The 22,804-nt window shown below is 46.9% G+C and overlaps 1 long non-coding RNA gene across 11 annotated transcripts in view; it reads left to right on the top strand.

The window, feature by feature from the left end:
• Window positions 1–22,546, top strand: part of LOC135914706 (uncharacterized) — a 137,256-nt gene extending 114,710 nt beyond the window's left edge. For 3 of the 11 annotated variants that reach the window (XR_011512129.1, XR_011512135.1, XR_011512137.1), the window contains exon 7: window positions 5,360–5,577. This is a non-coding gene — a long non-coding RNA (uncharacterized lncRNA). Of the gene's footprint in view, window positions 1–5,359; window positions 5,578–5,852; window positions 6,061–7,423; window positions 10,621–22,476 lie in introns of those variants that run through there. The other 8 variants (XR_011512130.1, XR_011512127.1, XR_011512139.1 and 5 more) reach the window with 5 other exon arrangements.
• Window positions 22,547–22,804: the final 258 nt, after the last annotated feature.

The raw sequence follows: 22,804 nt of genomic DNA, 5'->3' as shown, positions 1-22,804 counted from the left end.
GCTGGTTTTGAATGTTTGAGTTAGGTTGCGATTTTTTATTAAACATCGGCAAAAATCGAAAATTTTCAAAAAACAGAACTATCAAGTTTACCACTATGTAACTCTACAACAAGAAAGGATAACACAATTCTGTGAATCGCATCTAATAGTACATCTAAAGCGGACAAAATTGATATGTTACACATGAATATAAAATAATTATAATACAGAAATACAGCTTTTGCAGAACGCTTGTCCCCAACGTAAGAAATTGACGTAAGATGCAAAATGACATATGAAATTTGTCCGCTTTGAAAGATCGAATGGATACCGTTTACAGAACCTCGATATCTGTTTTTGATGCAGAGCTATGAATTTGTAAACTTTGCGCTTCTATTTTTTTCAGATGGTCGAATATTTGGAAATCTCCTTAACAAAATTCAAGCCCTAAAACGAAATTCCGCTTCCAACAGTCACTAGAACCTAACTGTTTCTATCAAATTCAAAAAAATTTCATTAAAATTGGTCCAGGGGTTATCTCAGAAAAAGGTTTTTGCGTTTTACATGTATTTGAATAGGCCGCGTCGGAGTTGGGCCCGAGCTAAAGCTTCCTCTTAAAGGCGATGCTTAAGCATTCTCCTAAATTTTCTACAGATTCTACACTGTTGAAGATGAAGACTCTTTTGTGCATTACAAGCTAGAGCAGTTAAGAACTACATATATATTTTTCAAGAATGGTTTGATTTAACTTGGCCAACGACACAAGGACGGCGACGGAAATAGGCGTCAACCACGGTCGCAGCTTCGCAATTACACGACCATTTGGTAGGCGCGCCATGTTTTTTTTTTCTAACAATGTCGTTTATCCATGAGGCACGATAACAGGTGATAAGAAAGGAGTGCTGGAAAAAATGGCGCCAAGGTATTTGCCACCAAATGTGAAAAACTAAAGACTGTCCTGCAAAACGTATCAGCGCGTTTTACTTTTACGTTAGTAATGAAAGTGAAAATAATAGTACGCTAGTAAAAAAATAGTAAGTAACATCATTTGTTATGTTATTAGAACTACAAAATATGTTTTTATTATCAAACACGCAAGCTGGGCGCAAGCAGTAAGCAATTATACAGAAAGCATTTCATTTACGGAAATTGAAGGAAAGGAACAGTTCAGCTCAGCGACTCCAGGAGTGATAATCGTCTAACCCTGCCGCGCTAGCGCTCTAGGTGTTGCGTGCGGGGAGAGGGCATCGCCGCGACGCCATGTCACCCTGGCTTCCCTCTCGGCACGAACGCATCTCGATGAAGCCAAGCCAACGTCTCCTAGATAGCAGACCTGCGCACTCTGCTTTATGACACCACGCTGCTTGGACTAAAATTTCCACTCTCAAGCTCAGCGCGACGAAAGCAGTGACGTCAAAATCACCCCGCCTTACTCGAGAGCATGCCCATTAGATTCTATGGATATCGGGTAAGGTAGCATAACGTCCTGGATCGAAGTGCCCAGGCCTTTTGCTTCTAGGAGGCTTGGCAGAGAGGGCGAAACGGAACACCTGCTACTGCAGGAGCCCGTCACGTGTTGCCTGAGGGGAGAGGGCATCGCCGCGACGGCTCGTTCGATGGGCAACGGCGTTGGCACCGCAAGCTGATGCTTGCTGTCTCGGGCAGCACGTACCTTTATGGTACATTACTCCCAGCGCAAAACTCGAAAGACCTCTCAGCGTCGTTGAACTGTAATGCTTTTGCATTCAAAACTCATAAGAAATTCTTTGGTGTCCTCAGATTTTCTAAAACCTTATAGTAATATACACGCTTTGCACGGAGACCCTAAATCCTTCTTTTAGAGAGAGGGAGAGAAAAGGGTGCATAGAAAGGCAGGGAGGTTAAGCAGAGGTTGTTCCCGTTGGCTACCCTGCACGGGAGGAAGGGTTAAGGGGGATAACAAGAGCAAGAGAGTGGAAGGGAGGACAGAGAGAAAGAGAGACGAGCACGAACAAACCGCGTACACTACAGAGCGGTGGGGGAGGAGGCGTTCTTGAAGTCTTTAATGAAGGCCCGTAGACCGAAGAAACCTTAGTAACGCCGGTAAGGGCTTCAGCGTGGGTGTTTTTTGGAAGCACAGACCTAAAGCTTTTAGCTCTGATAGTGGACGATTGTCCAACTGGTTCATCACTCTCCACATCACTTGCCCCTCGGCACAGCAGCGCGGGCAGACACAGATAATGTGTGCCAGCATCTAACCTCTATTGCATGTGTCACACGTGGGACTGTTGGCCATTCCAATAAGGAAGGCATATGAGTTCGTAAATCCGACGCCTCGCCACAGACGGTACAGCATGGTCTGTTCACGTCGTGGTAACCCAGGTGCTAGGTGCATCCGAACGTCCGGAGACAAGGAACGCAAACGACACATGGTGAAAGCGTTCCAGTCCCACCGGGGCAAAGTAAATTTACGTGACGTCAATCGCCGCCCAGCCACAGAGTCTGTTCACGAAAGCCCAATCAAGACACGTTGACTACTTTCATGTGCAGATCGGGCAGCTTCGTCAGCGTGGTCATTGCTGCTGATGCGGCAATGTCCTGGAAGCCTCGAAAGATTATGTTGTGTCCCTTCGCATGGCTTCGCTGATATATCTTTGGAATTTCCGAGGCCACTAGTTCATTGGTTCCATGGCACATTGGGCTTTGTATGTACAGAAGGGAGGCATTGGAGTCACTGAAGACTGCACGTTGTTGCGGTGGCTCCTGAGTAATGAAATCAATTGCAGCAATGAGTGCCGGTTCTGCACTCGTCGATGTGGTCACACATGAAGTTTTCAATTTAATTTCTTGAGGTTATTCCTGGATGATGACTTGAGCTGCAGAGCTGTTGGGTTTTAACGAACCATCTGTGTAGCCATGTTAGTGGAATCTGTGCATGTTGTGAACGGGTACCAAAGTTGCTTGCTTGAAACCTTTCAACGGTGCTCCAGCTTTCTTTCTGATGTCTGGAATTGTGAATTGCACTAGCGGCCGATGCAGACACCACAATGGATGTGATAATCGCGTAGCTGGCGTGAATTGTGATGGCAAGCAGGAGTGATGTCTTACAATACTTTTAGCAAATGTTGAATGAGGCCTGTTTGCTGGCTAGCAAGCAAGATGGTGTGAGGGAATCGGAGTCAAGTCTTTGATGTATGCTCTCAGGACATCTCTATCAATGTAAACTGTCAAAGGAGTGTATCTGGCAGTGGCCACCGTCTCACTCGATTACGTAGTTTCGAGACACCGAGACAAGTTCTAAGTGCTTGTGTTTGCACACTCTGCCGTTTACAGATATTTCTAGTGCAACTATTTCCTACTCTAGGTAAGCTGTATCGCAGGAAGCCCAAAAATAGCGCTTTCTGTCGCTCCAACATTGATGGTGTTGTTGCGCCCCAGGACTTTCCGCCGAGAAACGCGAGAAGATCTACAATGGCGGCTAAACGCTTTGTCATGTAGTGCGAGATTTGACAGCTCCAAGACAAGTCTCTATCAATGATGACGGCGAGAAATCGGGGCGTTCGTTTGTATCGTACCGTGTGGTAACTAATGCGCAAATCATACGGGGCCATCGCTTTTCGAGCAAAAATAGCGAGTGCACATTCCTCACGAAAAGGCTCCAGGCCTTGCCTTTTTAGGTATGTTTTTAGGTATTTTTAGGTACACGGCCATTGAAGCCTTCTGAAGTCGTGCGCGGGCTTGTGCACGTGTCACTCCTGAAGCCTATATACAAATGTTGTCTGCATATACGGAGAGCTGTATGGTTTGCTGTAACGAATTGGTGAGACCAACGAGCACCAGGTTGAACAGGGTAGGGCTACGTACTCCGCCTTGCGGTACACCATGAGTGGTATAGCTAGACGGCGTTGGTCCGTCCTCAATCAAAATAAAGAAAAATCATTAATTCAAATAGCTGCGTATCCAGGAAAAGGCGTGTCCACAAATCCCTACAGCTTCTAAGGCGTCTAGAATTGCATGATGATCTACACTGTTGTACGCATCTTTAACATCGAGGAATAATGCCGCAGTGATTCGTTTCAGGTGTTTCTGCTGCTGCACATATGTTATACAGCAATAACCGTTGATAGCAACAATAACCCAGCGGTTGTCGCTTGGCGTGTTGGGAAGCGGACCGTATAAGTCAATGACGACACGGTCGAACGCGCGCGCGGGGCATGGTAAGGGTTGCAAGGGGCCGGAGGCATGTTGAGTTGGCGTCTTACGTCGTTGGCATATGAGGCAAGTAATCACCGTCATCCGACACATCCTCTTCTGAAGCAGAATAGTACAGCAGAGTGCCCTCGCTGCCCCTGTCGGTCATGGGGTCATTGCGCGTCCAAGGAGCGCTCGACTCTGTGATGTCTGTCTCCTCCAGACGTCTGCTGACTCTGCTTTCATTGCAAAAGTTCTCGGGAGCAGCGCCTCCCGAAAAGAGGGAAAAATACCGTCTCTTAATAATCAAAAGAACCGACCCTACCGACACAATAGGTTTGTACACTATTGTCACTCTTGTGAATGCCTATAAAAGAACGGTTGGGAAAAGTGTTGTGGGAAGCTGGCTGTCTAGACGCGGGTGTTTCTATGACGAACAGACGTACTGTTCATGACGCCTGCTATAATGAAAAGAGAAAGGAATCTTCGGGAACCCTCCCGGAATTTCCTGGATGCATTTTCTTGGCAGGCATCTAACACTTTCAAAAATTGAATTACATGCCTAATTTAGGCTCAGTCTCCCAGAACAGCAGAGCGATGCTCTAGCCATTAGGCTAGAATAGTACTTTTTATGCCGACCATAGCAAAACTAAACAATGTACAAACAAAACAGAGCCTATCTTTGCTTACAAAATCTGATAAAAATTTATTCTGTACAACCAAGTCATCAAGCACATTAACTGAATCAAGCAGTTCAGGCAGCCCTCTATAGACCTGCATGTACTGCGCAACACCTTCAATCAAGTTTTCACATATTGAGCGTTTACTGACATCGGCATGTCAAACCTGCATACGCGTTTTACGCAAGCTGTGGAGGTCAAGAAGCATAGTTCTGTTATAAAAAACTTTCGTGCTATCAAATGGTAGAAATCTGATGCCCTACGGATCGACCGCTAGCTTTTCATTAACAGTCCTGTCAAGGTCGTCTGCTGTAATCCTGTCAACGCTAATTAGCTCTTCGAGATGATCGTTGCCTGTGTCACACTGTGGGGCACGTGCGCCTGTCACTTTTTTACGCAAAGGGCGCAGTAATAAAGTGATAAACTGGGAAATTGTTCAGCATTTGATTAAATCCTTCGCGAAAGCTTTGGCTGGCATGGATTTCGACATCTTCGCATGTGATTAACGCAGTTTGTTTCCCTGTTTGCAGCTTTCCTCCGCCCCTTTCAGAGGTGAGGTTCGGGCTGGGAAAGCTAGAATGCCACGCAAGAAGGAGCAGGGGACCTCTCGAAGAGCAACAAAAACGAAGCGGTGCAAAGCACGTGAAGCGGGTATAGGAGCATATGTGTCTCGAGTCCGTCGCATCTTCAACCTCCAACAGCCATATCTAGGTTGCGCTGCGCGAAAACAATGGCGTTGCGGTGAGAATAAAGCTCACCAATTTGGCGTCTGCGCTGTGTCTTCTCTCCACGCTCCCAACAACAACAACAAAAAGGAATTGATATAGATGGCGCTGCGTCAAGCGAACGCACCAGGGTAAACCAAGAAAAAGCAGAGACAGAAGGAAAGTAGAAGGCACCTATTACACAGGGCCTTCTTAAAAGCAAGTGCGTCGGCTAGAAAGCGGACATCTGCTACGCGTCGAAAAACACCACCCATGACCGGTGCTTAGTTGTTTTTCTTTCAATATCTTTTTTTCGCAGCAAACCGTGGTGAAATGCCAGCAGCCAAACAGCGCAGAAGCAGGGAGCGATCGGATCGGCCACTGAACTGAAGGAAGCAATCACAATGGCGAGGTCAGCGGAGTGACTGTTCGATTGGCAGAGAACTCGCAGTCGACGAATGCACTACAAAAAGCAAAGAAGTGTATCACACATAGAGAAGGCTGTCCGGCAACATTTCGGGAAAACCACCAGTGTCGGCTCTTACCACTGCCCGAAAAACAGCGCAAGAAAATTATTTCTTTTTCGATGGGATCCTGTCGATTTTGTTCGCCCCTGGGATCAGACGAAAGATAACCCTTATACGGGCGTACTTTTATTGTGTGCTGCTGCGGTTTGCGCCTAGACCACCCGTTTTGGATATCTTTCATTTCTTCTTCTCCTAATGTGGCTTCGGTGCTTACAGCCTTTATGTCCGTCCTTGAATCTCTACTTCTTCTTTTCTTTCCTTCTTCCTTTCTCTTACATCGAATAGAGACGACGACAGAGCAGGGCCTGCAGCATTCATGGGGATGAGCAGTAAGTTCCGCTAGAGGCCGGCTCAACGTATCGAATAGTATTGGGCTTAGTTCTTCCCTGCTGTCCCACGCTCTGATTTCAGAGATCGATAGCGACACTTGATTGAGTCATACTTGTCCCTTAGCCATTTCAAAGCTATTTCATTCTTTGATGTTGCACGTGTACCCTCACAAAGTTTTCTGCAAGGGCAACAAAGCTACTACATTCAATGTAGAAAAGATGTGGGTCGCTGTTAAATGGGGCACCTAGGTTTGCCGTGGTAGCCAAATTCATGCGGGATATATATATATATATATATATATATATATATATATATATATATATATATATATATATATATATATATATATATATATATATATATATATATATATATATATGTATATGTGTGTGTGTGTGTGTGTGTGTGTGTGTGTGTGTGTGTGTGGAGGGGGGGGTTATTGAAGGGTTGCCTTCCCACAAAAAAAGATCACATTCTCCTGACGCCTGCAGTGGAAAGGAATTTACACACCCGCCGCCAAGGCCTGCGAGTGGTAGCGCTGGCTAACACTCCCAGGGTTCTACTAGGAAACATAAATAGCCAATAAATTGGCAGGGGAAACGGCGCCGCGGTAGATTAATTGGTAGAGCATGGATCGCGTAATGCGAAGGTTGTGGGATTGTTCCCCACCTGCGGAAAGTTGCTTTTTCATCCACTTTCATTTCGGTTAATTTATCGGTTCTTTATTTCATTTATTAAGCACAAGTAAATCCCCCTATGTTGTCCTTGGCGTCAGTTTTTGTTGGCTTCCTATGATATGACTAATAAAAATTGGGCCCCTTGGTTCACCCGCTCTCTTCTCGCTATATATATATTTGTATATATATATATATATATATATATATATATATATATATATATATATATATATATATATATATATATATATATATATATATATATATATATATATATATATATGGGAAGCATGGCGAGGCAGAGAATATAACAGCCAGCCCAGTTAACTGGTGTTGTCTCGGTTTCTCCTTTACAGTGGCGCAGACGCGAAACATGGAGCCATCGGACCTTGATCCGCCTCCATCCATGACTCTTCGAAGCGGACGAGTCCTTAGGACTCGCAATCACTACCGCCCGGGGATTGCGTCCAAGCCGCCATGGCGAATCCACGGCAGAACTGCATGCTACGCCGACCATGCCTCGGCCTTCTCCATGCTGGCACAACAGCTGAAAAGCCTGGCAAGGAGCTCTACTTCGGCATTGGCTGCGCCATCCAAGCTTCCCATGACATTAACGTCTTCCTCATATCATCATCGACCTCTGAGCCACCAAGGGACGCTGTTCACGCTCCACCGGCAATGCTTCGGGTGGTAGCGATTCCCACGGCCGCGACTGGCCCTGGCTCAACGGATGCCGTTCAAGTTTTTTTGGCCATGAGGCTGAGTTACGCGAGTACTGTGGCCACTGCCGCTACCTCATTGTACATGGATTGCACTCCTGGTTCAACGGATGCCGTTCCCGCTCTCTTGTCCATGGGGTTGCCTGGCGTGAGTACTGTGGCCACTGCTGATACATCATTCTACGTGGATTCCACCCTGGCTCGACGGATGCCGTTCACGCTCCCTTCGCCAAGGGTCCAACTGGCGTGAGTACTGCAGCTGGTGCCGCCGCCTCAGTGTGCGCGGATTCCGCCCATGGCTCAACGGGCAGCTCAGCCAGCAGCTTGACGGACGTCATGCGAAACGCCTCGCTGCTGTTGCAGCAGCTGAATTCATTCGTTTCGTCCACCTCTGATTTCCCGTCTGTAACCTTAGCATCACTGGCTGCCTGGGAGCTTCCGGAGCTGCACCGATTTCATAATGACCCCATTCTGTGGGTGCAAGCAGCCAACACGCTCGGCGGTCTCCATGCCTGATCCGACAAAACGATATGGCTGGCTGCAGCGGGGCGGCTTCGATGTGGCGCCAAGGCCTGGCATGACTACGAACGTCACAAGTACCGGTTCTGCGCAGATTGGAGCACAGTTTTCATGGCTGCATTCCACACACTCGCGTATATATGCCTGCGAAGCCCGACCAGTACTGCTCAGTGACCGGGCCTTGTAAGATCCACCACCTTCACGACACAGTCACACCCATTAACGTCTCGACAGAGAGGCCCGCAGGTTGCTCCGCTGCAGAGGCCGGCTTATCGAGTGTCGCCGTTGGTTCCACCCCAGACAATGGGAAGCGCATGACGATCGCCGCTTCCGTGTCGTCTTACCACCGGGCGGCGCATCACAATTCAATTCCATCGGCTCCACCACAACCCATAAATACGCAGTAGGCCACCACTGCTGCTTAGACTTGACAGTCTCCACCAGCCAAGCCGCTGCGGTGGCAACACAGTGAAGCTTGGGAAATGCATGATTTCACCGCTGCAGCTGCATCCAAAAAGGTTTTAGTAGGTCTCGCGGCCTGCTCCGTGGAAGGCTGCAGATGCGAGCCATATTTTCCACCGCGGGTCACGGTCTTTTCTTCTGCATCCGACACTATACCATCACTTTTAGAGACCATGACCACTTTTCGCCCACAGCAGTCGGTGAAGGGACTCCCGAATTTGTTAACGCTGGAGCACATGGATTCACCGGCTGCTTTAGTACTTAAGGTGCTAGCACTCCAGGAGTCTGATATGTCCACGGATGGGAGCAGGAAGAACCGTCCAGAAACATCTGGATGGTTCTTATGCTAGAATTTCAACGCAACCACTGGCCGAATGCATGGCTGTTGGCCCTCGGCTGAGTGCGGTCTCGTTGTAGGAAGTGTAGGAGACTAACACGGCTCATCCTCATCAAAGAGCTGCCCGTACGCGTAAGAGACAGCAGTATGCGCAATTTACCACCTTAAGAGATGCGAAAGAAACCAGACGCGCAAGGCACACGGTATTTCATCGATCTCAGTTGATTCGAGCGCATCGGTGATACTCGATCAGTTAGCCGTAACGCTGCGAATTAGCGCCCGACGACTAGGCAGAGCGGCTATTTATTTTGCAGCATCTTCTGCCTTACGTTCCCAACTGCGACGTCATAATCGTCGGCGAGACCTGTGGCCAGTGCGCAAGAGCCAGTGCCGCCCGCCAGGGGAACTGGTTGGGCGTTGGACGGCTCACCAATGACGACTTCAGTTCCTGGACAAGTTGCGTACAGGCAATGGTCTGTAGTTGCAAGCCGTGCCGACCACTTGCAGCTTGGCCGAAGGCAAAGAGGAAGTGCACACTTGGCCTTGGGTGCTCGCACAGTGAGTGTGAGGGAAGACGACGAGGAATAGAACAGCCAGCCCGGTGAATTTCAGTATCCTTCCCTCTTTATACCTACTGCCACCCGATTCATGACTAACCACTGTAGTGGGTTGAGCCGCATCCATAGGCAACAAACCAAACCGGTGAACGGTTCTTGTAGTAGGTAACCGTCAAGCGTGCAAAAACACAGACCGAGTGAGGAGTAACAACACAAGCGCTTACTTCCGACTGATTGTGCATTTACAAAATTGCATCTATGAACACTTCCTTTCATGATGTCACAAGACTGATATGGTGACATCAGGTTGCCATGCTGAGAAATTAAGTTTCTTCGGACGACAGAAAAGCTGAAGGTGTGCTGACACACGACACTCCCGACCTTCTGTCGAAATGTACGATTCTAATTTATTCATGGGACGCTGTATTTTCTTTTGCAATTCTGTGGCTGTCCGAAAGCAATAATGGATGAAGTTTGTACGTTGGTTTCACCGTTCCACATTGTAGAGGAGCGCACGAGGTCGTTACAACTCTACAGCCTGTTTTACAGCGAAAGCTGTATGTAACTAACCTTCCGTAGTTTTTTCGGTGTCCCGGAACAGAAAAGGACTTATCGATTTCTAACAAACCCAGACACAAGCGTTTTCATCGTTTGGTTTGTCTGTGTAAACGCGACGACTCCCCCGCCAAGTCGGAGCTTCTGCTTTACAGAAAAGAGAAGGGAGGCAGACCCAAAGATTGGAAGCCAGTTTCCGAAAGCAGCATCAGTCTTCGTACTTGTGACGGGGCGGGGGGTGATACCCAGGGTCGACGTTACGGAACGGCTCTCCGCAAGATCATCGCAAAGACGGACAACGCTTTCCGCCTCGTTCGCAGAATAGCAAACCGGCACTGAGGAATGAAGGAAAACAATCTCCTCAGGCTTATCAATGCCTTCGTGCTATGTCACTTTACGTACACAATTTCTATGCGCAACTGGCTCAGAGCGGAGCGAGACAAGCTCAATGCTCTCATCCGCAAAGTGGTCAAGAGGGCTCTCGGCCTACCCATCAGGACCCATACCGAGGATCTCCTCAAGCTGGGGGTGCATAACACCGCCGAGGAGATCGCCGAAGCCCAAGAACGTGCGCAACTCACTCGCCTGAGCACCACAGCGGCAGGTAAACACATCCTCGATGAGCTGGGTTACCAACCTGCGGGATTCCCGATGGTCAGTACCCCGATCCCTAGGTGCATTCGAGACAAGTTCGAAGTGGCCCCTGTGCCCCGAAAAGTCCATCCCGTCCATAACGAGGGCAGACGCAAGGCCAGAGCAGCAGCCATCCTCAAACAGATCAGGCAACGAGACATTAGAGCAAGCTTCGTCGACGCCGCGGAGTACAGCGATGGGAAGACCTTTGCCATCGTTGTGGTCGACTCCAGCGGCAAGATTTCTAATTGCGCCTCCATTCGCACTTCAGACCCCGGAGTCGCCGAGCAAGCCGCCATCGCCCTCGCCCTGCTAGACAGTCGTGGGTCCGAGATATATAGCGATTCCAAAACGGCAGTTAGGGCTTTTCAGAAGGGTTGCATCGCCAAGCAAGCTGCTCGTCTTCTTAGCAACTCGAGTCGATATGCTCTCACGCATCATTCAATCCACTGGTTTCCAGATCACGTAGGGTCGGTCGAGGGTGCTCCCCTGAACCTGAATGAGTCTGCTCACGAGGCTGCGCGTGACCTCACCGACCGCGCTTCCTCTGCAAGAAGCACCGGCTCCCATCCTCCCTACGGCCACAGGGATGCTCCCGCTACTCACAACGAGATTATTAAATTTTTCTACATGTCTAGAAGGGTCTTTCCACCCCCTCACTCCAGGTTGAATAGGGCGCAAGCCGTTTCTCTTAGGCTTCTGCAGACCAGTACGTATTCGTGTCTCTCCGTTCTCCACGAGGCTTACCCGGACGTGTATCGCGACGACGCCTGCCCCTCCTGCGGGCAGACCTCCACTCTAGCGCACATGCTGTAGGAGTGCGGGTCGACGTACCCCAAGTTCATCAAGGAGGAGTGGGACTCACTTCTGCGTAGCCCCGCTCTTGAAAAGCAAATCCCGGCTGTCCGGCGTGCCCGCGACCGGGCCGGTGGGCTAGACCTGCCGGTCCCGACGTGGGACTAGCCGGGTGCGCGACGAGTTCGCATCCTCGCCGGACCTACAATAAATGTTTCCTCACTCACTCACTCACTCACTCACTCACTCACTCACTCACTCACTCACTCACTCACTCACTCACTCACTCACTCACTCGCTCACTCACTCGCTCACTCACTCACTCACTCACTCACTCACTCCACTCACTCACTCACTCACTCACTCACTCACTCACTCACTCACTCACTCACTCACTCACTCACTCACTCACTCACTCACTCACTCACTCACTCACTCACTCACTCACTCACGTACTAGGGCAATGCGGCAGCGCCGATGACAAAATGCGGAACAGATTAGAACGTTCGCCGTGAAAAATAGCGTAATGTCAAGATTGTCGCAATATATAAGCAGGAGAGGTATGGACGCTAAACACAGCTACGTTATCGATGGGGCGGACACGTAAAGTTCGTACCCCCGAAGAACAAAATCCGTACGAGGAGCGCCGGAGGGAACAGCAACGATAATGTAAACGGCACCGGCGCTAAACGACCCCCGACGAAGAACGTTCCCGTGATGTTGAACTAACAAACGACAACCATTCCACCCTGTAAAGATGGAGTAGCAGTGAAAGCACTTTGCTTTTAGTTTGGGAGCTTTGACTGTCGTCAGCTTTCACTGCCATTCCATCTTCACAGAGTGGAATGGGTGTTATTTTTTTAGGACGCAGCTTTTAGGAGCCATTTCCTGACGTGAGTGTTTGCGGTGCAACGGGTGAACGAGTACAACGAAAGATGAAAGAGCGAACGCAGAGAAGGAGATGCCGCGAACTGCGGAGCCCTATGAGAGCGGCCCCTTCAGTGACATGCCCGCGGGAAACTGGTGTCATATTGGCCAGCCCAATCGTTCGTTGCGTACTGGTATCTGATCTCAGCCGGACAGCTCATTTCGTACTATCGTATGCTCGCGTCAGCTCTCGCTCGCGCTTGTTTGGTTTGCTTCGTTTGGTCTCGTTCGGCGCTTGTTTCGATCCTAATGGTTTGCGACTGCTTTGTAATCTGATTGTGTGCGCGACGCGAATAGTGTAGGACCTTCTGGAGACCACGCGGCACCAATGATTAGTCCGGAAGCTTCGACGAGTCATGTATAAAAGCCGACACACTTGATCCGCAGATGAGATTTTCGACGATCACCGACTCTGTAGCATGTCCCTCTCATATTATTTGCCTAATATATCTGCAAATGACAAGAAGTACAAATCTTCACTCAAATTTTGTTTTAAGGAGTGTCGTAATCGTCGGTGGATTTTTTTTACTCCACCAAGTTGATAAAAATTGTCTGCAGCAGATAGTACAATTATAGTTATTGAGATAATTACTCAATGAGGCGGTACTTATTTCGGGGAGAAATCAAAATACTTGATTGAATAATTACCATATTTATAGTAATTGAAGTTCGTGAATAAATACTTTAATGCACATATTTCTATCCACGAATTCTGGCTAGTGAATAGGCAAGGCATACCGGCTTGAAACGAATTATGAGGATGGCATCGGATGTGAAATAAGTGCCGCCATAATTGCGGTGAAAATTTGCTGTCGTGAGCAAAGGCATCACCAGCTACATCTTTAAGAAAACGGTGTTCTATACAGAGAAGCACAAAAGTAATTGGAACGCCAGTGCAGTTCGTTGGACCCTTTGGAAATTAATATCCTCTAACTGGCGTAGTTCTCAGAATCTCAGAATTCGTTCTCCGTGGACAGGCCTTGCGAACTCGCAGCTATAACCCTTCAGTTTAAATGTGTACGGTAAATAATTAATTATAACCTACGTACTGTAATCATGTTAATTATATATTCATGCATTCTGATTTCTGGTTGATACAATGGCTGTCTCATCAATTAATTTAACTTAATGGTATATCAATGATATATTTAAGGTAGAACCTGGTATATCCGAAGCCTTATAATTTCACACGAGCCTGCTTGTGGCATCTCGAATTGTACACTCGATTGTTTTTTCTAATCTCTAGGATAAGCCCTCTCGGACAGTTTTTTTTTCCATGGCACGTTTAAAATGGCGCAGTCAACTCTAGGCTTCACCAAGATTCAAACACTATTATCAAGGGGAAGCTATCTTTCTATAGTATTGCAAGTGTACTTGTTTATCTTCAACCAGTGATCGCATTTCACCGCCAAACAAATATTGAAAGTTACCGCGGCTTAGTTCAACACGTGCCTTTCTGTGTGAGAATTTCCTCAAATTTTATCATTGTTTCTATCTATTGCCTGTATACGTTTCCGCCCAGTCGCATGTAAACAGATTGCGTGCGCGAAGCTAATAACGTTGTACTTACATTCAAAAACTTGCGCGAGCGGTAGTGATTGCGGAGGTAGGGTTACTGTGTAACGTATAAAATTGCCAAGCCATAGAGTTTCTTACAATACTTACTAGAGGGAAGTCTGTCGCTGCAATCATTCACCTACCATGGGAAAGATGTGTAGTACATGGGCAATAGATGGACAGTAGTAGCGACAGATGGGCACGTACCTCCGGTTTTCCCGTTTGCTCGCGAGGAAACAAAAGAAGTATTATTGGCCACACGTGACTACCGATATCACCCACAAGACGCGCTGAGACTGACGCATGACACCGCCAACAAGGCCAGCGGGATTGCTACAACCAATCGAGCTTTCTTACCGAGCATTCTAGCAAATCGGAAGGAACTTATTGGGACCCTATCCGGCGTCAACATAGGGAAGTAAGTGGATTTGTCCTGGCTACTGACGAACTCACCCGCTATGCCGAAACGAAACCGTTACCAAGAGGTAGTGCGACTGACGTTGCGAAATTGGTCGTCGACATTATTGTGCAGCGCCATAGGTGCCCAGGAAGAGAAACGGCTTTTACAGCGCAGCTTAAAGAGATTTTGCAGTACAGCCAGACAAGCCATATAGTAGGAAAACGACCTACTACACGCATACGAATGGTCTTAATAAGACCCTCGCCGCCATATGCTGGCAATGTACGTCGAAATTGAGCGCAAGACGTGGGATACTGTTGTAATGTATATAACCTGTGTCTATCACAAGGCAGTGCAAGACACAACTGAGGTGTCGCCGTTCAAGCTGGCTTACGGAAGGAGCCCGGGAAAGACGCTTGACGTCAAGCTACCGAACGTCAGGGTGCCGAAGTCTCCCTGCAGCTCGCCCGCCTGCCCATCAAGAACCAGCAGAGGACGGACAGCCAACCCTACAGCCTTTGATGACGCAACGTGGAGTATCAGCCCAGCGACCATGTTGGGGTTTGGACTCCAATACGCTTTAGAGGTCTCAGTGAAAAGCTAGTACGTTGTTATTTCGGACCGGTCGTGCCGAACGGCGTTGCTCAATCACAGCGGCACGTCTTAAGCCAACGAAAGTTGTGACCTCTCCTCTATGCGGTCCTATTTTTCTTCACTATGTGTACTTTTTTGTTTTGTTAACTTTCGCGTTCTGTATCCAAGATCTGGACAATGTTTCTTAAAGAGGGGGGGTATTGCCACATGTACTTCTTTGTATTTTCAGGTGAACGTATTTCCTAAATATGTCACAAGTTATCGCTCAGTGCAAGACACGCCTTTCTGTATCGGAGGGCTCTCGTATAGTATAGCTGGTTCTATCCATTGTCTATTTATCGAAGAGCCTTGTGTAATCAGATTACGAGCGCGATGCGAATAGTGATGTGTAATCTAGTAGTTACGCGAGCACCAGCCAATACGCTATAGCCGACGCGTCTGATCCGTAGATCAGAATTCGGCCATCGACCAGTGTGCCCGGCGCTTTCATTGTGCTGACCATTACCTGTTTTTCTGGCCACATGTTCGGCCAACAAACAGTCAGTTTCGCGAGATGCATTGTTCCATTGTGGTGCACCGCCACTACAACATGACAATATCAGCTCCAACTAGCTTCAATTACAATTCACTCAGTTCGATAATGCATTAGAAAAAAAAATATGGTTGACAGTCACTTAAGTAGGCTTACGTGATTCGAATGCGAAAGTACATGACTTCTCTAATAATGTGCTTACGTCCGGGACGTTATGCGCTGTCACAAGTCCTTCACAGTCCTACCTTAATCCACCTTAATGCACCTTGCTCTTTTTTTTACCAACCTTAATGCAATTTAATGCACCTTAATCCACTTTAATGCAGATTCATTTATTTTACTTCACTCCAATTCAGCTTAATTCACTTTTATTTACTTAATTTCAAATTATTTACCCATAATTACCATAATTAACGTTGTTATACCATTGACTTTCTTCTATATTACCGGTGATGCCATATAAGACGCTGACGTCATTCCTGATGATGATGATATTTCGTACCATCACTTGATCACGCCAGATTTTCTGCCTCATGGGACATATCATAGTTTGGCATTATAATGTGCGAGTATTACAGCCATTTATAACAACGTACCTTATACTCCACAGCAATTCGTGGCGTCTGCCTGTGTTAAAATAAATACAATATGAGAACGTTTCCTCACTGTGCAAGTAGGCACCTCCAAACTCAAATGTGTGAATGTTTGTTCTGTAGACACGAAGTCTGAATATGAAGGTACGTCACTCAAATGGAAAAACTGCTCACTGAGAAACACCACGCCATGCACGTAGCCAGTCTAACATAAACGAATTTGCGCCAGCACTCTGAAATAAGAAACTTTCTAGGCCTGCTTGTCTCAAAATCAATGGGTCTACGTCTAACAAAACAAAACACAACGCAAGGGGAAAACGGTGCACAATTCCTTGCTGTGTTTTATTGCTAAATCCTTCACGTAGCTATTCCTTCAACAGGCTATCTCATCCTGTTTCATTTAGTTGCCTTCTCCGCCCCTGTGTTTTCTATTTTGTCAAGCGTTAAACACACGTCCCCAGAGTCCTGGCACAGCGCCAAGGTGCCCCGGTGCAGGAGCCGAGCTCCTAACGAAATTTTATCTCCTGTACGCCTTCTAGGTTGAAGTACTCTCTCGAGAACGCTTTGTTTTTAACGCTGGCACCTAATTTAGCGCGCTGTAGGCACTGTGCCTCGGCAGGCACTGCGCTCCATAGGCGCCGTGCCCTTGGCAGGTTGAACCTCTCACTCCCCTTCGGTTCCTCACAACCTCTACAACTCTCATTTTATTGTTTCTGTCGTTGGTAGTACCTTTTTTCGTTCCTTGCTCATGGAGGAGAAAGGATTAATGGGCCTCTTCTTCAACACTTTGTTTAGCCCGTTGTCTGTGACTTCCCTGCGACGGGCCAGTGCAATTCAGCGCACAGTTACACTTCTCCCGCTCACATTATAAGTGATTCTGAATGTATTTACATAGAAAACATTACGTATTGCATACATGGCACCTCCCGCAATACTGTCTGCCGGGAATTAAACAAGCAGGCGTAAAGTACAAGCCTTTTTTTAGGCGGAAGATAAGGACGACTTGTGCTTCAGTAAACAATTTTTATACATTTTAGCCGTATGTTGTCATACATACAACCAGACAAGAGGCGATTTTCTGCCATCAACGGACGCGTTTTGGTAAAGGGTACTTTGAGGGTGAGACCAAGTATTTCAGTAGCCACAGTTTTAAGTGGACAAAATTAGAAAAAACGATGCCGCACATGCGAGTCGTTTAACTAAAGTAACGTGAGTTGGCTTTCATTCGAACATTAGTTTATAGCGTAAGGTCCATGTTCGCGCCCTCATTTCCCCTCGCATGCAAAGAGCAACTCCTATTTTTGATGATGACCAAGAAGAGCAGCTTTTCCGACGACTGCACAATTTCATTAATAATGTCTAAGCTTAATTGAATAATTACCATAATTACACTTATTATGGTAATGGCGGAGGGAAGCATTGTTATGGGGCATCATATATATATATATATATATATATATATATATATATATATGTATGCCCCATTACGCGAAAATGCGGCATCACAATCCGTGGTGCGACCGAATGATCGTACCAAAAATGGCCAACGGCCTGAAAACTTTCTCGAATGGACGTCAAATTTCTTAGGGAAGTTCCCGTAAACAAAGTAAATTAATGAAATTCAAAAGAAAATTTGTTAAATTTCCATCTGGGTGGGAATCGAACCAGGGCCACAGGTACGAGCACACTTCCCCGACGTCACGACGGCTCTTTGGTTCTGGTTGACTAAAGGTGTGGCTAGTGCATGCTACGTTGCACACGTCACGTCGCAGACATCTGCCTGACTAAAGGTGTGTCCTAGTGTATGCGTCATGTGACGCATTAGCCAATAGGGAGGAGGTGGCGCCGCGACATGAATGTAAAATAGTGAGTGTATGAAATAAAAATATTCCAGTTCCCCCGAAAGGCCAATCATCGATTGCCATAGAAAATTAGCAGACAGCTAAACGAAGTAAACATATTAGATTTATGGGCCATATGATCATGTAAACATTGGCTTACTAAATAATTTAAGAAGCATGGGGCCATGGGCGCCCAAGAAAACATGAACGCACCTCACTAGATGACAGCGCACACTCGCTGTCAGGACGCTGGAATGACAAAGCGCGGCAGCAGCAGCCAACGAATATACCTTCGTTCTGCATCTCGCTTCAGCGTGAAATAAGCGACGAGAACGCAGCGCACACGAAACTATCGACACTCACTGCCCTCACTCCCCACGACAGATCGTTTTCAAGAGAGGGTCCGCAATGCCGTGCCATACGCAGCCGCCACCAGAGTGGAACCCCCGTCCGCCCATCCCTTCACTCGCCCTGGTGCTTTGCGCGCGACGGAAGACGGCGCGCTTCCTCCGCACTTTCCTCCCTTGCGCGTGCGAGATTCAGCCTCCATCGTCGGCTCAATATCGCACATACCACATACGGTGCGCGGCGATGATGTTATCGCCCTAGGATTTTATACGAAACATCCCGGCGATGCCGACGGCAGAGGTGCGACTGAAGTGGCCACATAATTTTTATAGCAATAAAAGCATTAATGTCTGTTTGAACGGCGCTGAGAGGTCCTTCGAGTTATTAACTCCTCGTCGGCAAATGAGCAAATACAGACGTCTTACAGAAATACAGACGCAGAGGGCTCCGTGTCGCAGAAAATTCAGCGTTGACGTCCGGCGTCCCGCGAAAAGAATTTCAAAGCAAATTCCAAACCACACATACCCAACCAATCTTCTACCACCGAAATTCCTCGTCTGTTGTCTTTTATTTTTTACAAAGAAATTCCCTGGAATTTGGCGGACGGCAGCCAAGAGACAAATGTAATGGAAAAAAAAACACCTACAGAATATATCTTTTATGTTAGCTCTTCTCAGACTTAAATATTTAAAGTGCGAAATAATACCAGGAGATAGATTTCAGCATTACCATTTGTTAGGTCTATTGGTAAACTGACTTGGAAAGCTTTCCAAGGGGATAGACCCACGCAAAAGGCCCGGTTCTATCAGAAAGCTTCCCTTCCTGCATAGAGTTCGCCGCTAGCGTTTGCCTGTAAACGTTACGGTTACATAAGCTGCAGTTTCCGGGAAGCATGAAAAGCAGTCAAAAGCCTTTCAATTCTATTGTGTTCTACTCCTAAAGGCGGAGCTTAAGCGTCCAAATTTTTTATTTGGCCTTATCGAGGTGCAGTCAAAAGGCAGGCGAGAGCCTGCGAGTATGACGAAGGCGCGGAAAGAAATTCACCAAAGGGACTATATTACTTTCGCATTCCCACACTTAAGCAGCCCTAATGCATGTGCCAATATTTTTTTAACTTTGTGGCGTTTTAATTATTTTTGCTGTGGGAGGTAACATCACTAGTAGTGCAGCTATCTTTAATTCCGTTCAACGGACACGATCTAATATTTCACTGGTTTCCTAGTCGCTGTGGCATACATAGAAATGGTCAAGCGGAAAAATTTGCCTGATTTGCTAGTGACGGCGTCAAGTGCATTGCCATTTTACTTTTGAAAACCGACGGTGCGGAAAATCTTTCCGCGCTGTCGCGTACCCTAACATTGGTTAAATAGAGTTTCACCCACTTCACAAGCGTACGCCTTCACACCATGTTCCATTATTTTGGGGTCCGTATTGCGTCCGGCCTCCCACAACGTGACTACACCCTTCGAGTCCGTGGATGGCTTGGAATAGCATTTTCAAATGCGTGCTCCTTGATGATCGGAATGCTTTCTGGTGATTCAAACGCGTACTCCTTCGGCAGGTGCAAGGAAACAACCGCGTACCTATTATGCGAGAAGCCCCGTTTCAACCCTTAAGGAGCAGCCGCTCTCAGACATGCACGTGAGCCAAACGGGACAAGCGCCCACTCCCGGAAATTAAAAATTCCTGTAAACTGGCCAACACGAACAGAAGAGCGAACCGCTATAAAGGCGTTGCTGCTATATTCAAGAGATACCCAACTGTGTGGTAAGTTCTGAGTACGCATTGCGCGACGTAGAATGTGTTACTGGGACGTTGACACTGCGTATTGCTATGTAACACCTTCGTATACCATGTGAGAGCGCCCACAGAGGCAGTTCTAAATTGTTTTTTTTCTTATCGCATACTTTACATGCCTTTCTCCCTCCCCTCGTACAAAATACCCAACCAGAGATATCTCATCTGGTTAACCTTCCTGTCTTTCTTTTGCCTTTGTCTCTCTTTCTATCTCTTTCATTCATTTGTCGACAAACGTTTGCGATAGACAAGTGGAAAACATAACCTGCACATGTTGCAAGATATAGAGTGAAATAACAATATTAAAAGGGAAACATCCAGGCATTTGCGTAGTGAACCTAGTTTCTTCTCAGAATGTAGCTACCAATAAATTCCGCTTCACACTGTTCTCATTATTACCGTCCAGGAGCTGTGCTCGGTTTGATTTAGTTGAAACTACTTCGAATATTGATGCCGCCTGGAAAGAGCTATACGTTGGATAGTTGCGCATCCATGTAAGCATGGAAACTGCTCCAGAGTTCCCAGCACTTTGTGTGGATTGGGACTAGAAAGTAAATGGGAAACTCGACATTCTCATTGTTTCGTCGTTCCCGAGAGTGCGTTTTACCAATTATCTCCTCAAGCATACTCCCCAGAAACCTCTGAAATTGGCTTGCATAAATTTTCGGCCTTCCTATGCGCCAGAAACCGTACTTCTCTGCGACAACAGTGGCAGAAGGCTATGAACACTCAAAGAGTGAACGAAACAGGATAGTACAGGAGCACGGTGCTGCCAGACTTAAACTGCAACAACATGAACAACTTTTTGCAGTGTTTCCGAACAATGCCATGGTGCTCCGAGGCACTTTCTGAAAGGTTTGAAAATGTACCACTCTGTTTATCGCCCACACAGTCATTGTTCCAGACTGGACATTCCCATTCCCGTGCGCTTTCCGGCGGGAATGGGGAAATAATGCAGCTTGACAGCGCCCGAAACGGCTCTTCTCCCTATCCCAGAAATGTTTACCACTCGGCCTATGGTCCTAGAGGAGTTTCTATGAAGTCTGCGCACATTCTTATAATAGAAACAGCAGCGGAGGCAGAGAGTGCGAGAAGCTTGTTTTATTCGAGTAGGTGCATTAGCCCGCCAGTATTCTCTGCCAGACAATTCAGAGCCTTCTGCTTGCTCATACAGGAAGGGCCTTGAGTTGACTCTGGCAGGTCGCTACTGAAGAAGTAAACTTAGCCATTAAACTCGAGTGGCACTGCAGCACACTGAATTCTGCGAAACACAATGCGACCAGCAAGAGGGGTGTCTATTTGTTTGCTTTTTATTAGCAGTAAACTAGTCAGAGTAGTTCTCAACAAAATTGCTTCACACTTCTGCGGTGATATTGAGTGGTGCACAACGGGGATCTTTTCCTGTGTGGTCAATTGATATCATATTATCAAATCAGACAAATGTCAGCGCCCACATAATAACACAGAGCAGCAGACAATTAAAAAATGTTTTATTGATAAGCGCGAACAAGTGGCCGATGAATGCGCGTAAGCGGCGCAGAATACGTTGGACAGGATCACAAGATTGTTCGAGATAAACAATCTACTGCTGCTAATGAACAATGAACTGGTGCTAATGAAGCCACCAGCTTTTGGGATAATGACCTCCTTCTGCTGTCGTAAAGCTTACCAGCACAAACCCTCAAAGAAACGGGACAGCTCCGAACTCTGTCCTAATGCTCCTCGGTAGATTTCCGGCAATGCGATGCACGAAATTGAACGCACCTATGCGGGATGTGGGAGAGTAGCCGTCCCTTCTCTGAGTAATAATCATCTAGTGATGCCGTGGAGCGTTGCGCAGGATGTGCAAAAACCTTCTGTACCCACTATGGTGTTGCATTGTGCTTGCTACATTAAGCTTTATATTGCTTGCTATGTAAAATGCTTGCTTCAAAATCTTTTCGGCTTCGCACTTTCGCAAAGCCGGGAATAAATTTACTAAAACATTGTGCAGCACATTAAGTTCATCTTTTGTTTACAATCTTGGAAGCAAGTTTTCGTAAAGTCCCGTTTGAGGGCCAGCCATCTAAATCTTTCATGTGTTATGCTTCAGCTTTTCCAGCTCAACGGCTATCGGAATATTCGCTGTTTTCGCACATCCGTTACAAAACTGCTGTTTGAATTTGTTAAAGTGTTAGCTTTTACATTCCCTCGAATGTCAAATGTTTTTTCCTTAACTCCTTCTAAATTTGCGCCTTCCGTAGCTCCGCCGGCCAAGACATTAGTAAAATAGTTGTGTTTTTCTTGTTGGATACCTGGATCATTATGGGAGATCTCAACGCCCATCATACACTCTGGGGAAGTTTTCGTAAAAGTTCGATAGTACTATGTAGTACTACGGTAAGAACCGCGAGGTTTATTTGCCGTAAAAGCAGCCATTTGCGTAATGGTATACTTCTCGGGGGATGCATGTTTTGGAGGGGGAATAAGATTCTCATGTTGAAATGAATAATAATTGTTATACGCATTGTAAATTCTCTGTAATGTTGACCTCAGTGCGGGACCAAAAGCTGACAACAATCTGAGCTCTTC

The sequence above is a fragment of the Dermacentor albipictus genome, chromosome 2, assembly GCF_038994185.2.
Source record: "Dermacentor albipictus isolate Rhodes 1998 colony chromosome 2, USDA_Dalb.pri_finalv2, whole genome shotgun sequence".
NCBI classification, from domain to species: domain Eukaryota; kingdom Metazoa; phylum Arthropoda; class Arachnida; order Ixodida; family Ixodidae; genus Dermacentor; species Dermacentor albipictus.
This window is presented reverse-complemented; position numbering and strand designations above follow the sequence as displayed.